Below are 13,537 nucleotides of genomic sequence, written 5' to 3'. Positions count from 1 at the left end.
GTGAAAAGATGACGAGGGAGAGATAGAGAGAAAGAAGGGTGGAAGGAAAGAAAGAAAAACATGGAGAGGAGGGAGGGAAAATGGCTTGCTAGTTGGCAGGTGATCCGGGACGCTTGTCCTCACTTGGTCACCAGGAGAAGCAGCTCGGAGTTGTCGCTGATGGTGAGGAGAGGGAGGAGGAAGAGGAGGAGGAGGAGGAAGGGGGGAGGGTGTGTGTGGGGGGGCTCCGTCCCCGATGCTGTGGCACCTCGCGAGGAGGGAAAATCAAAAAGTGTCTCCATGTGAGACACTTACAAGCCTGATGCTGTGACACTCTTGCAGCTGACATACAAGGGAGGGAAATCAAAGGGGACCTTTTTGTGGTCTGCCACAAATAGGTGCAGCCCCTGCTCAGGGAGAGAGGGAGGGCGGGGAGCGGCGGGGCGGGGTGTGGGAGGGGGGGGGCGCTGTCTCACCGGCAAACGTAACATTTTCCCTGTGAATTCCTGGGACGAATCCGAGCGCCGCAGCTCCCATTACAAGATATTTGTGTTTGATAAAGGGATTTAGACCACAGAGAGCTTTTGGGTCCAGTGACACTCCTTCGCTCCCTCTCCCTTCCTCCTCTCCTCTCCAACTGCCGCAACAATTCTCATGACAACCATAATGAGCATGCTCACATTCTGCACGATACCACTAATTTGAGAAATTTCCAGCACAAAGACATAATTAGACAAACTAATTAGACGAAGACTTCGCTGCACAGAGATCCTCCACAGTTCAACTCATCCGCCTACCTGCCGATGACTAAAATAGGAAGCAGCCGTCAAGCCCATCCATGCTTATTCCCCTCAGTTAGTGCAGTGAGATGTTTGTGAGATGGCGCACGAGGGAGAATAACATGATCTTTCCCGAGCGCTGCAGACCGATGCCTTTGTTGTGGCTTTGGGGTCACATAGGACTAACGGGTCTTAGCTAGCCCCAGATCGTCCTCCTATTTATAACCGAGGAAGCAACGGCGTCTACGTTCTCTAAAAAGATTGTTTTAAAAATTCTACCCCGGCACCGTGTAGGACATATTAATAAATCAGAGAGAGACACTCAATTGTGCCAGGATCACTTAAAAATACACAGTTCCAGTTGAGGTGTTCATAGTAGCTATAGGTGAAGTGGTGGGTTTTCTAATGAAGAATATGACAAGAGTACTTAGAGAGAGTTGGAGAGGCGAGGGAGGTAGAAAGGTAATTGATTTTAAAAGTGATGGGAAAACCCACAGGTCTCAGGAGGGAGCAGAAACCCGTCTCGACGGATACAGAGGCCCCAGCTGCATCCAAGAATAATGGAATTAATTCTTAGTCTCACTTAAATACATTTCATAATGGGAACTTAAATTAACATTTCGTAAAGCCTCCAGAGATGGAGTCAAAGTGTAAATTGTTACATTACATTTTTTTTTTTTTTTTTTTCGGGAGGGTGGGCTTTTCTCTCGACAATAGAGCTTTTGTCACTGGAACATGTTTTCCTTGTAGAGAAAATAACTGCATTCACTCGTTATCATTCTGTACAGGGGATGATGAAAAAAAGATGAAAAAAAAACAAAACAAAACAAAACAACAAAACACTCATGCACGCATAAAAACAAACTTCTATTCCCACACAGGAGCTCATGGGGCCAAATGAGCATGTGCACATGCGTACGTACACATTCATATCTACAAATGCTTGGCAGACTGTCACTGCATTCACCGCGGCGTCTCAATAGTCGTGGGCAGATTTGTAAGACCGTAAGAGAGCGATGCAGACGGCGTGCTGCGGCGTTTGTTGCTGCTAATTTTCTGTCAGGTCACTAAGTCCAGGTAGACTCGTAGCATCCTGGGATTAACAGTCGGCGCAGAGAGCTCCTGGTAGCTCTGGCTGCCCCTAAAACTGATAATTCATGCATAGCCACACGCGCATAAACACACATACCGTAGCACAATGCACATAGATACACCGGCTCTCTAGAGGCCTCATCACTCGAGCCAAAACACTGCAGCAGCATACATCTTTGATAGCAGGTTTTAGACCTATTAGATCATATGGCTATAAAGAATGCATGCAGACTGTACACCAGCTCTCCCCTGACAAAGAGTTTCTCTCAGCGGAATTACCGGCATAAATAAACCATAAGCAAATCCCAAATAGTGAACACAAAAGGCAAAAAAAAGGTGCACTCACGCATGAGCGTATACACACACACACACCTCAGAGGCGGATCTCAGAGGAGCCAGTTATACACAACGTCATTTGAATATAAAAGGAAAATACCTGGTTTTGTGGTGCTCCCAGAGTATTTAGCCCACAGTGACAGAAACAGAACAGCTAGGAAGATGATCAAACAGGAAGTAGGACTGGACAGATAAGGGGAACGGCGCTTTAAATCACTGCTTATCCTAATTAGTAGTACGTTACTGAATCAAGTTTTCCAAGTCACCGCGCGTAGCAGCGAGTGCAGATGCATGTAGTTTCTGGTGCGCCGATACGCATGTTAGAAAATACAGCACGCGCATTGCATAGCTGTGCAGCATTTGCCAAAGGTTTGTCATGACAGAAGCTTGCCTTCAGAGCTCTTTTAAAAGGCCAGACCCCGAAAATTCAGGTACATTACCAAGGCAACGGCACTAACAACAAACGTATTATTATCATCAAAACTGATCTTTCCTTCATTTTAAGGATACGAACCTAGAATCTATATGTCGCACTGGTCTCTCCACCATTACAAAGCTGCAACAACACTAACACTGCACATTTCTTTTTTAGTTTTTCCTTCTCCTGACCTTCTCCTCTTGGACTCTTTTTAGAGTTGAGCATATCATGTACCAGACATAGTGTTCGTTTACAGTACAGATGGCTGCCAGGTCTCTCTCCTTCCTTGATCTTACCTCCTGTCCTGAGCACAAGTGCTGCTGCTTTACTAAAAATGTGTCATGTGAATCACTCCATTCTTTTTTTTTTCTTTTTAGTTTTTAGCAATTCACGGAGCCAGGACTCTTCACACCAGATTTGTTATTTATTTGTTACCGCGTACAGACAGCTACTGGAGCGTGGGGAGATATTTACTGAATTTGACAAAAAAAAAAAAGGAAAAAAAGGTGGATTAGAATCGCTAACTCCACCTCTAACTAAGCTACAACCAAGGATTATTTTCATTATGTGCTGACTTCCTCTTTCGTCGGACTAACAGCCTGAGACCCTAAAATATTCAGTTTAATGTTAAATAAGTCAAAGAAATGCAGCAGATGCTCCCAATTTAGGAGCTTACCGCAGTCTTATCACAAAACAGCCAAATGGGAACTTCGCTTTAATTAAATCCTGCAGTTTAAAAAGGAGCTGAAGAACAACTCTCATCAGGATATATGATGAAAAATTAAGTAAACAATACTGGAACAAAAGCAGCTAGTGTCACCAAAAAATACAGCCTGTCAGTGTGGAAAAGAAATAAAAAAGTAAGGTCAAAAAGGGTCAATACTAGGGGTGGATATTGGCAAGGACTTCACGATACGATACGTATCACGATACTTGAGTCACGATACGATACATTATTGCGATATTATGATACTGTAATGTATTGCAATATTCTACATAGTTCACTGAGAAATTTTAAAAGCAGCTTAAAATACAAGTTGTATATATGGACATCAGATGACAGTGATTCATTTAACAAATTGAGTCAAAAAAACAATATTAATCCAAATGATCCATTTCCACTTTACTGCACTTTTCTAGAAAAAGTGGTGGTGGAGGTGCAGAAGACATTCACGATCGGCCCCAAACATGACTTCATCTGTTTGTTTTAAAATCGATATTAAGACATTCAAAACAAATATTGTATTAGAAGCAAAAATATTACGATATATTGCCATATCGATATTTTTCCCCACCCATAGTCAATACACAACCTTGATTAAATTAATATAACTTATTTTTGAGCAGTGGTTTTCTTTGTTTTTTGGAATGACATCAACACCAGTTAAAACTATCATAACATGCATGAAATGACAAATAAATGTGTCTCTTTCTTCAAAAGATAACTAGAAACCAACAATGGTTTCTCGAATTCCAACAGTACACAAAATATTACAAAGAATCTCTGAGGATTCTTCTGACTAAATGATGAATTAGCTCTTTTATCAGCGGCGGCTGCACCGAGGTGCATATTTGACTCCTTCTGGAGAGCGTTTTGCTGGCTCAACTGTGATATATGTGGGCTGTATTCTGACAGTGTCGCTGAAGGATGACTTGGGGAAATGGGTTAGAAGAGCACGAGAGATAGAGAGTCGAAAAATATCTGTTTGCGCATGGCAGGCCCTCGGTACGCCGCTGAACGTCGCTGCTGTCAGGGGTGAGCCCAGGATGACGTCCTGGCCCTTCAAGTCTCTTTATGCCACGATTAGCTGCTTGTTTATGACAGCAAAGAGTGGGTCACTGTCGCGATGCAAAATATACCGCGCGTTTGAGCGTCTGTGTGCGCTGTGCGAGAAATAACAGGAGCCACAAAGCTGAGGAAAACCCAGAGCCAGCAGAAAATGTTACTGAGGCGCGCCAGAGCTAACACACAAAGGGAAACAGGCGAGTATACACACAGCTGTACATCCTAGAAGTCAAAGAGACACAGTGCACACTTCATACACTCTCCTGCGATGCATCTGAAATGAGAAGTCCTAATTATTATTTCCATTGTGCCCCACTCCTGTGACAAGGACCACTAGCTGTGAATGATTATAATTATTACCCGTAGTAGAATAGCAGTCATGCTGTTGTATCATCAGCAACATCATCCAACAGATCAGGGTCAGATGCAACTTGAAATTCATGTCTGCAATCCACTTCACATCCTCTGCGTTAAGATATTCAAAAACGTTTCTCATTTGACTTGTGTTTAGATGTGTTGCGCACGGATTAGGTTCTGCCTCTGGCGTGCTATGGTAAACGAAAAGTAAAGCGCCGTACGTCAGCTGACTGTATCTGAGAGGGAGGCCGCCGCATCTGCTCAACAGGCGTCTTGTCCTTCTGCTCCCCACATCAACCCAACCTCTGTTTAAAAAAAAACAAAACAAAGAAAGCCGTTCGATTCAGCTATTGCTAATGTTTGATTAGGCCACAAACGCTGCAGTCCCCGCAAACAGCAGCGCAATTAAAAAGAAATGAACTGCTACAGATCTCTGATCGAAAACCGGCCCGCAACGACGTGAATTTTTTAAAACCTACGACTCGTAGGCTGTGAAAAAGATTTACGGCAAAATATAGCCTGTCTCTTATTTGTACATAAATTCACAACATCGTTTAGAGTAGCAAACAAGGCTGTCTTGAATGGCTGGTAATTATGTACAGCAGCAAATAAAGCGTGGTTTCTTTCGGAGGCACTGGTGGCTTGTTAAGTGGTGAACAGACAAAACAGCATTTAGAAAATGAAAGGTGCAGGGAAACATCCAGGGCACAGCGAGCTTCTCTCCCATTAGAAACAACACTGTCTGTCTCGCGACCGCTTGTTTGTTCCAACTGGCTGTACTGGAAAGACGCACCCTGAACCTCCACCACCAGCAGAAACTACGTCTCTCCCTTTTTTTTTCTCTGTCCCCTCTCTCCGTTTCTGTCCAGCCCTTCCTCTAATCTTCACACCACGTCCATCCCCCCTCTCCCAGGCATCTTTTTTCCCCACTCACTCTGTCTCTGTGCATCCTAACCAATGTTTTGGTCCCTTTCTCTTCATCAGGCCCTTTATTTCATCCACCTCCCCCTCTTTTCCCGGCCACGAAATCAAAAATAAGGCTAATAAAGGTGGCTATTATTCCAGTATTCAGGACCATGATAGTATACACATCCGGCGTACCATGAATATGGAGCTCGTACGGCTCAAACATCAAGAATCTAAAAAAAAAAAAAAAAAGAAGAAAAAGCATCATGTCCAAATTAGACAAGGGGCATTGCAGACAAGGAGAATCTATTAGTGTTATTATATAACAAAATCCAGGGCTGTTATTGCCACTATGTGTGTCATTACAAAGGGAACAATACATAGGAGCACACTGTGTGAAACCAATTAAAATCCAGCCCTGTCATATAGCTTCCTCCCTCCCGAGTCATGTTGTGAATATGCCGCTTTCACACCATTCATGTCAGTGCACCTGTGTCCACTGCATTAAATCGCCACCTCTTTCGTCTCCTTCTCAAATTTCCCTGCATCACATCTCACTATCTGTTTCAAGAATCCTACGAGCCGAAATACAAGGGGGCCCAGGAGAGTGCGAGCTGAACAGGGGAAATTTCACATTATCTATCCATCTGCAATATAAGGGTCTGATGTGGAAGCAGGAAATGAGCTATGAACGTCAGGCCTGCATGCTCACGGTCCCAGTGGCCACCAGCCTACATATTGAGATCAAGTAGGCAATGCGGAAAGTGGTTTAATAGACCCCAGTTTAATTGGACTTTTATTTGTTAATGGCTGAAATCCTGATGCATTACTTTAATTATCCTGGCAGAACTAATTCATGAACACGGGGCAAAAACGTGGCTGGACTTGGCGCTGGAGTGTGATTTCCTCGATCTCTTTTAGTCAAACCTTGCATCCTCAAAGTGCGCTTGCCTCGGCCTGCCACGGGAGTCTCTCTGATAGGACTTGTAAGGGCGCGTGATGGTTTAAACCCTCGGCGTGCTTTAACTAGCGAGCCGCCTCGGATAGAGGAGAGGAGAGCGCCGAGGCCATTTTTCACCATCGCTTTTTTAAAAGCGCTGGGGCCCACCCAGATCCTATATGCGAGCATGTCCGTGTTTGCCCAGCCCTCCGAGCGCAGAGCTGCCCTCGTCGGTTTGGCTGCCGCTGCTGCTGCTGCTGCTGCTATTGGAAGTGAAAAGGGAGGGGCGGGGGCACAACCACCGGCAGCCTCTGCACACATGCACACATGCGCTTAGCCCAATCACACATCAACTGCTCTGTCAATGCCAAAGAGCAGCCAATCAAGGCAGAGAACCTTAATGTCTTTCTGATTGCATTGTTTTTAATTCATTACTCCACTGTAGCAGTTGCGCCTCAGCACCTCACGCCTCGTACTGACACATATTTTTTTCCAAAACGGGGCATTCTCTAAAGTAGATTAGCACAGTTTGCCTGTCGGCTACAGATGTGATTTTTGCTCCTCTCAGCCACTATGCATGCATGTTTCAGGGTGTGTGTGTGTGTGTGTGTGTGTGTTCGGGTATGTTTGCGTGTTTGCACATGAGCATGCTAGCAGCGTGTGAGCACAAACGTGTGTGCCTTCCTGGATCGGCTCAGCCGTCTGGGGGGCAGAGCAGGCAGCAAAGAGCTCAGCAGCGCCTCAGTCCCTCAGGACACGCTGCAGCTCTCTCCTCGCGGCCATGAAAAGCAATCAGAGCCCAGCCTTTTCCCCTGGACTTACCCCTGCCTTTAATTACAGAACTCGGCAGAACAGAGAACGACTGCCTCCGCTGGGCCGCGGCCAGCATGTCGCAGCCCAAACTCGGGGCTGGGGTCGACGCAGCACGCAGGCCCCGCCGCATGCAGCGGCCCTGACATAAACACAGCGCGCTCGTGCGCGCGGGCCGTCCTGATGGGCTCAGCATGCTTCTGCATAAACTGAGACAGAGCCAAGGTGCTTCCTTAATGTCGTAATACAATGTGCAGAGGAAACTGCAGCCCCACAGCAGGGGCTACATATATGCATGGAAAGTCCTTTTCAGTGGGCTTTGTGAGACGCTCTCACCTGTGCTCCTCCGTCTGTAAACGTCAGAACATGTAACACGAGTGGATTGAGAAGTTAATTGCAAAAGAAAAGAAAAAAATCAATCAATAAATCAGTCAATGATGCAAAATTAATGTTTAATACCAAGGCGTGCTATGGTGCGTCCTCTCCTCATCCTGCTTTGTAGCGAGTGCAATATACAATAAAATTAACTAGAATCTTGATCCTCATATATGAAGAACATGTCCACTTGTAATTGATGATTGATGAGGATCAGTTCATTGTGTATAATTGAGACTCCCTCCCATCTGAGAGACATTCTAGCAGAGCCCAAGCACATGTGCCTAAGGCTGAATCCGAGAAGCCACAGAGCACACATGGACAGGGGAAGATAAGAGACTATGTACACAAGCTCCTGGTTTTATTGCTGCAACATGACGCTCGGATAGCATTTTAAACACATTTTTAGAGAACCTGCCAGCGCAGTCCCTGCTACTGTGGAACCGAGCCATGGTGTTGAAATGTGTCATTGGGCTCAATTTCTCACCCAATTTAAACTGAACAGAAAATGGTACTTTAGTGGAAGCAATGAGACTGACCAGGAGGAGATGTAAATGGCAAACGTTGCAAAGGCAAATCTCCACGGCCGGCTTGGTGGCACATCACAGAGCGAAGACGCACAGTTGATGCGATAGCCATCGTAGTTTCCGCATCTGTGATCTTCAAACAAGGCCGAGTGGCCAGAGCAACGAGGCCCTCTCCCCTCCAACATGTCACACACCCTCGAGCCCAGTGGCACACTGTGCCGTCACACATGATAATGGCACCCACATCAACGTGTCAACTCAATTTGGGCCTCTTATAGGCTCTCCTTGACTCAATCAATGCATGGCCTTCCATCTGGTTTCCACTGCTGTCTTCACATTTAGAGGAGGAGAGGGCAGTGACAAGCATTTCACCGACAGCTCACTGTAACCGAACCCTGGGCCCTGGCAGTTTAACACCGCGAAAGCATTTTATATGCAAATATTCCAACAAGTACCCCGAGCGCGCTGAAAAAGTCCAAAGCAACCCGTCGAATTCGCCACAAACTTAAATCAAACCGAGTCACATCAGGTCAATAACTGTGTGCTGCGCAGATCATTAACTGTGGCGAGAAATTCTCCGAGCTCTTATTCAAAAATCCCATCTTACAAGGCATTCCAATAAACATCAGCTAGGCAAATTTGTAGCTCGTTAAAATTTAATCCAATTAAAATCCTATTTAAAACAAAGTTACACCTCCACAAATCCAAGAACAGAGGCTGTTATTAAGGGCTGCAGCTCATTATTTTTTTCTCCAGAATGGCTTGTCTGGCTCTCGGTGTGGCTGCCTGGGACATCCAGTAAACATCTGTCATGAAGGCATCCTTAAAGGGGAGCGCAGACACAGTAAGCTACTGATCTAGTGACCCGACAGTGCAGGCATTCACACATGCCTTGGTGCACCTGTGTGTGCCCCGCTATCATAATGTTTAGGCCATTTTCTTTTTAAAGAATTTGTGCTTATAAACCGTTTATGAATCATTTATTGGCCATATCACATTGAAGGGGCCTATAGCTGTAAGATGATGTGTTATCCCATTAGGTTTCAATAGCCCATTCATGAATCATTCATTAGTTTGGACTATAGATTATTCCCCTTTATGCATTCCTTATTCGTTTTGGGGCAGTGCTGCTCGGGATGCATAACGTTGATTCAAAATGACGTCCACAGGCCACTGTTTGTCTCCAAAACACACAAACAGTGCAAGGTAACTGGCTTCGATATGAAGCAACCACACGTGGCATCTGTATTTGTGTTGGATTTCCGAGCCTTAAGCGAATAAGTCAGAGCCCGTGCTTTAAGTAAGTGGGGGTATTTTTCGCAGGGAAGAGGTAATCGATGGAGCAGAGACGAATGAATGTAGGCTACGACAGCTGTCCCAAGGAGGTGCTGCTACTACACCGCATGCATGGTGTGTTCTCCCTTTGAATAAAATGTCCGATCAGACCAAATCGGGGGATATTGCGGTGTGTGTGTATAAATCAAGCTGTCATGTGCATACCTAATAGAGCTCGCCGCCTGTTCAAATACACACGGCACGCTGAATAGCAGCATAATAACGTTTTCACAGCCTACCTCCAGAGCGTGTGCGCCCGAACTGCGTCTTTCCCCCGCCGCAATGGGATCCTTCTCAGCTGCCCTGGACAGTATCAGAGATGCGTCTTTCCCCCGAAATGCAAACACTTCCCCTGCATGTCCCCCCCACCCTCCCCGCCGCCACCACCACCACCACCACCACCAGCAGCAGCAGCAGCAGCAGCAGCCCGGGCCTCCAGTAATAGCAGGTGGACGCGCCTCTCAATGATGGAGACAGCGCGACTCTCCTCTCCCCCGCCGCTCCATTTTCAATTACGGAAGAATTCGTATTCCAGGAAACGCGCTATAGGGCAGCCAGCATGTCCTAATATCGCCGCTTTTCTCAGGACAAATAGGGGCCGTCAAACTCCCGACTCCCGATCCGCGGCGCCCCGTCGCGTGTTATCTGCCTTTTACGAGATGCTTGATGTTGCCATTGTCACGGCGTATTTTTTTTCCTTTTTCTCTTTTCTTTTTTTTCTTTTTTTTTTCTTTTTTCTCTTTTTTCTTTTTTTTTTTTTTTTTGCAGCTGGACCTCTCCCCCTCCTTGCGACGCGCAGTCTCGTAGGCGCGCACTTTGCTTTGCTCCCCCTCCGATTCTTCTCGGTCCGACCTATGAGCGCGCACAGCCAGCCGACGCAGGGCCACGCACTGCTTTGACGGACGCGCTGAGCAAATCAGGTAGCCCACTCCAAATACGACTGTATCATAACAGGGCAACTGCAATGACATGAATAATGAATAGGCTACTCATGTTTGCCTGTGTTGCATGATACGACCACTCATAACGCGTACTGGACTGGAAGCAATATTTGGACACACTTGAGGGTCTCTCCTTCTTTCTCTTTCATTCTTTCGCTTTCTGCCTGTGTGAATTCTGCCATCTAGAAAAAAAAAAAAAAGCAATCAACCAGCCAATCAATCAATCCTTTACACTACATAAAAATCTGTATTTAAAACAAAACACACATTTGCATAATTTTGGCGGAATGACTGATTTCATGGCTGTATAGTCAAGGATTAAAGCTATTATGGTACAAATGCATGGCTACCGCTTCATCCCCAAAGTTTCAGTGAACAATCAGAACCGATTTCAGTAGGTATGTGACACACAAAGAAAATGAGAAGAAAGTAAAACCAAACACTGCTGCAACTCCAGAAGCGTAAATATGAAATAGAAACATCATTTATTTTCAGCATTTATTAATCTATTGATTTCAAAATTTCAAAAAAAATTTGATTCATTGTATCCTGTAGCTATAAAAGACACAGTTAGATAATCATTTACAGCTGCAACATTGAGGAAATGTGCAGTGTGGCAGCAGCATGAAGAACACAAGCGCAGCACAATGAAGCACAAAAACAGTGAACAACTCAAAACAATATAGAGAATCTATCATTTGAATAGTTCTCAATGGCTGAGCTGACATCACTGCGTATGGTACATAATGGTAATAGTGACAGTGCAGTGTTTTTAGTACACTTGTCTGTACATGTTATTGCACTGTGCCTCTAAAAGTAGAGATCACTGTAGCTGATATTGCAAATGTCAGACAGCAGTGACACATGCCTTCTATAATTTATCAGGGCCCACTATTTCAGATTGCATCTTTCACCTGGCAGTAACTCAAAGTTTATCACTGGCAAAGAAAACCCACAAACCCTGACACAGAACAGGCTTCATCCGGCAAATGAAAACAATTAAATGTCACCTGACTAATCTACGAAGCCTAAAAACAATTTATCAGCTAATTGAGTATTGACAGGATGTCAGCCGTGACACCGTTTGCACGGCCGATCAAGTGTAAACGGCAAATATTTGCTCGTTCATCTATACGCTTCTTGCTCCTTTTTTTTTCTCTTTTTTTTTTTTTTACCGTCAGTGGATATTGAATATCTTCTATAGTCTGATTAATCCTGACATGCAAAGATGTTACACTGGGCTGTGAGTGCTAATGACACAACTTTTTGTCCATTCTGTCATGTCTTACAGGCAGAACCCTAATTCAGGTACTCAACCGTTCACTTGTCTGAAATGGTGCTTTCACATCGACATAAAGAGGTTTTTTTTTTTTTCATTTCATAGAAACAGACTACAGACACAAATGGATTCAGCTGACTGTAATAGGAAACAAAGAAAACTGTTACCTATTTACATTAAATCAGCGGTCTTCAACGTTTTTCAGGTCAAGGACCCCCAAACTGATGGAGAGATGAAGTAGGGACCCCCCTACCTACTGTATGTGTTCTATATTAAACTAGTGCTATTTATAAATATACATTATTATTTTCATTTTGCATTCAATATTAAGATATTCAAATAAGGCACAGGTTCAAATATTCATTTTTTGTGCAACAGTACCGGGGCCGTGCAACTGCTGTAAACATAAACATACCTGAGTGAATAGGACTGAATATACTCTCTTTGTAGTGGAAAATTTTAAAAAATTATATATAGAAAATCAACCAAAGATTTTGTGACTCCCCGCCCCTGTAGTACCTCCACGGACCCCCTGTTGAAGACCTATGCATTAAATAACCTATAAACAGAAATCTTCGATTATCATCGATGGGTTATACACACTTTTATTTACATCAATTAGTTGATGTTAGTTCAACTTATAGTTTCAGTCCAAAGATCATCTCTAAAAGTTAAATGTTGAGGCATTCGTGCAGTGACGGCCTGCCCGCCGTCTAAGTGATGACCAACGAAAGAGAAACACCACGCTAAGCGAATTCAAACAAAGCATTCAAACCAAGCACGCCGTCTCCTCTTGTGTGGTTACATGATTGAGATGTAATGGCCCCAAGTGCAAAACGCAGAACCAGCTCTCGTCCAGCGGCTCAGTCACACGCTCATTACTGATGTCACATATAAAGACAGATTGACGTTGAACCCGCTCCTCAGTCCGCACATGCTCGTAGCCGTGCCTTGATTTACAGCATCTGTCTATCTATTACTTTCTGAACAGAGGCACACGCTGCAAATTACCTTGGCGATAGAGTAGCACTTATTTTATTAGCTGTGTTTTCAGTTTAAATGCAAAGAATAAGACGTATGCTAATGATCTCCATAGTGACTCCATAGTAACAGAAACCATATCCACGCTTCTTAAAATACCTTTTCAGCCGCAGTCGTCGTTACAGGTGTTTTTAAGAAAGAGACAAATTAGATTAAGGCTTCATTTAGCGCTGCAAGTTAATAACAAAACTCAAAGCTGACAGGAGGAGAACATTTTCATGCTGCTATAATTACAGACTTTCTTCATGTTTTTACACTGAAGTACTGCGGTACTGTGGGTTTAGTATGAAAAATCATATGCTCGCCCATTTAAATTAAATATTACCAGCAGAATTTATGAACGTGTGCGTGAAGAATTTTAAGGGTTTGCTTATTGGGGAAGCATTTCAGCATTCATATGATTTAGGCATTGATCATCAAAAAGATCTAGTTTTGAAGTTTCATATCAGCTCCAGACAGTGTGGCAAAATAAAGATATTAGAATTATTCTTATGAATGTTTAGTAATAAGTCAACCCCTGACACACACATGCACAGACTCTTACCTGCCGCCATACAACAATTCATATCAGATGAGTGTAATGAATTGTGCATTATGCTTTGTTAATGCACAAGTCAGTTCATTTCCTACTCAGAA

General features: G+C 44.2%; 1 protein-coding gene across 1 annotated transcript in view; it reads right to left on the bottom strand.

Moving 5' to 3' along the window:
• Positions 1-10,005, bottom strand: part of nexmifb (neurite extension and migration factor b) — a 49,770-nt gene extending 39,765 nt beyond the window's left edge. Inside the window, exon 1 of the mRNA XM_047585093.1 lies at positions 9,880-10,005. The gene's annotated coding sequence lies outside the window, so the exon portion shown is untranslated. The remainder of the gene's footprint in view (positions 1-9,879) is intronic.
• Between the last annotated feature and the right edge of the window lie 3,532 nt (positions 10,006-13,537).

The sequence above is a fragment of the Mugil cephalus genome, chromosome 5, assembly GCF_022458985.1.
Source record: "Mugil cephalus isolate CIBA_MC_2020 chromosome 5, CIBA_Mcephalus_1.1, whole genome shotgun sequence".
Lineage (NCBI taxonomy): Eukaryota > Metazoa > Chordata > Actinopteri > Mugiliformes > Mugilidae > Mugil > Mugil cephalus.
Note: the sequence above shows the minus strand (reverse complement) of the source record. Positions and strands in the feature narration are given on the sequence as shown.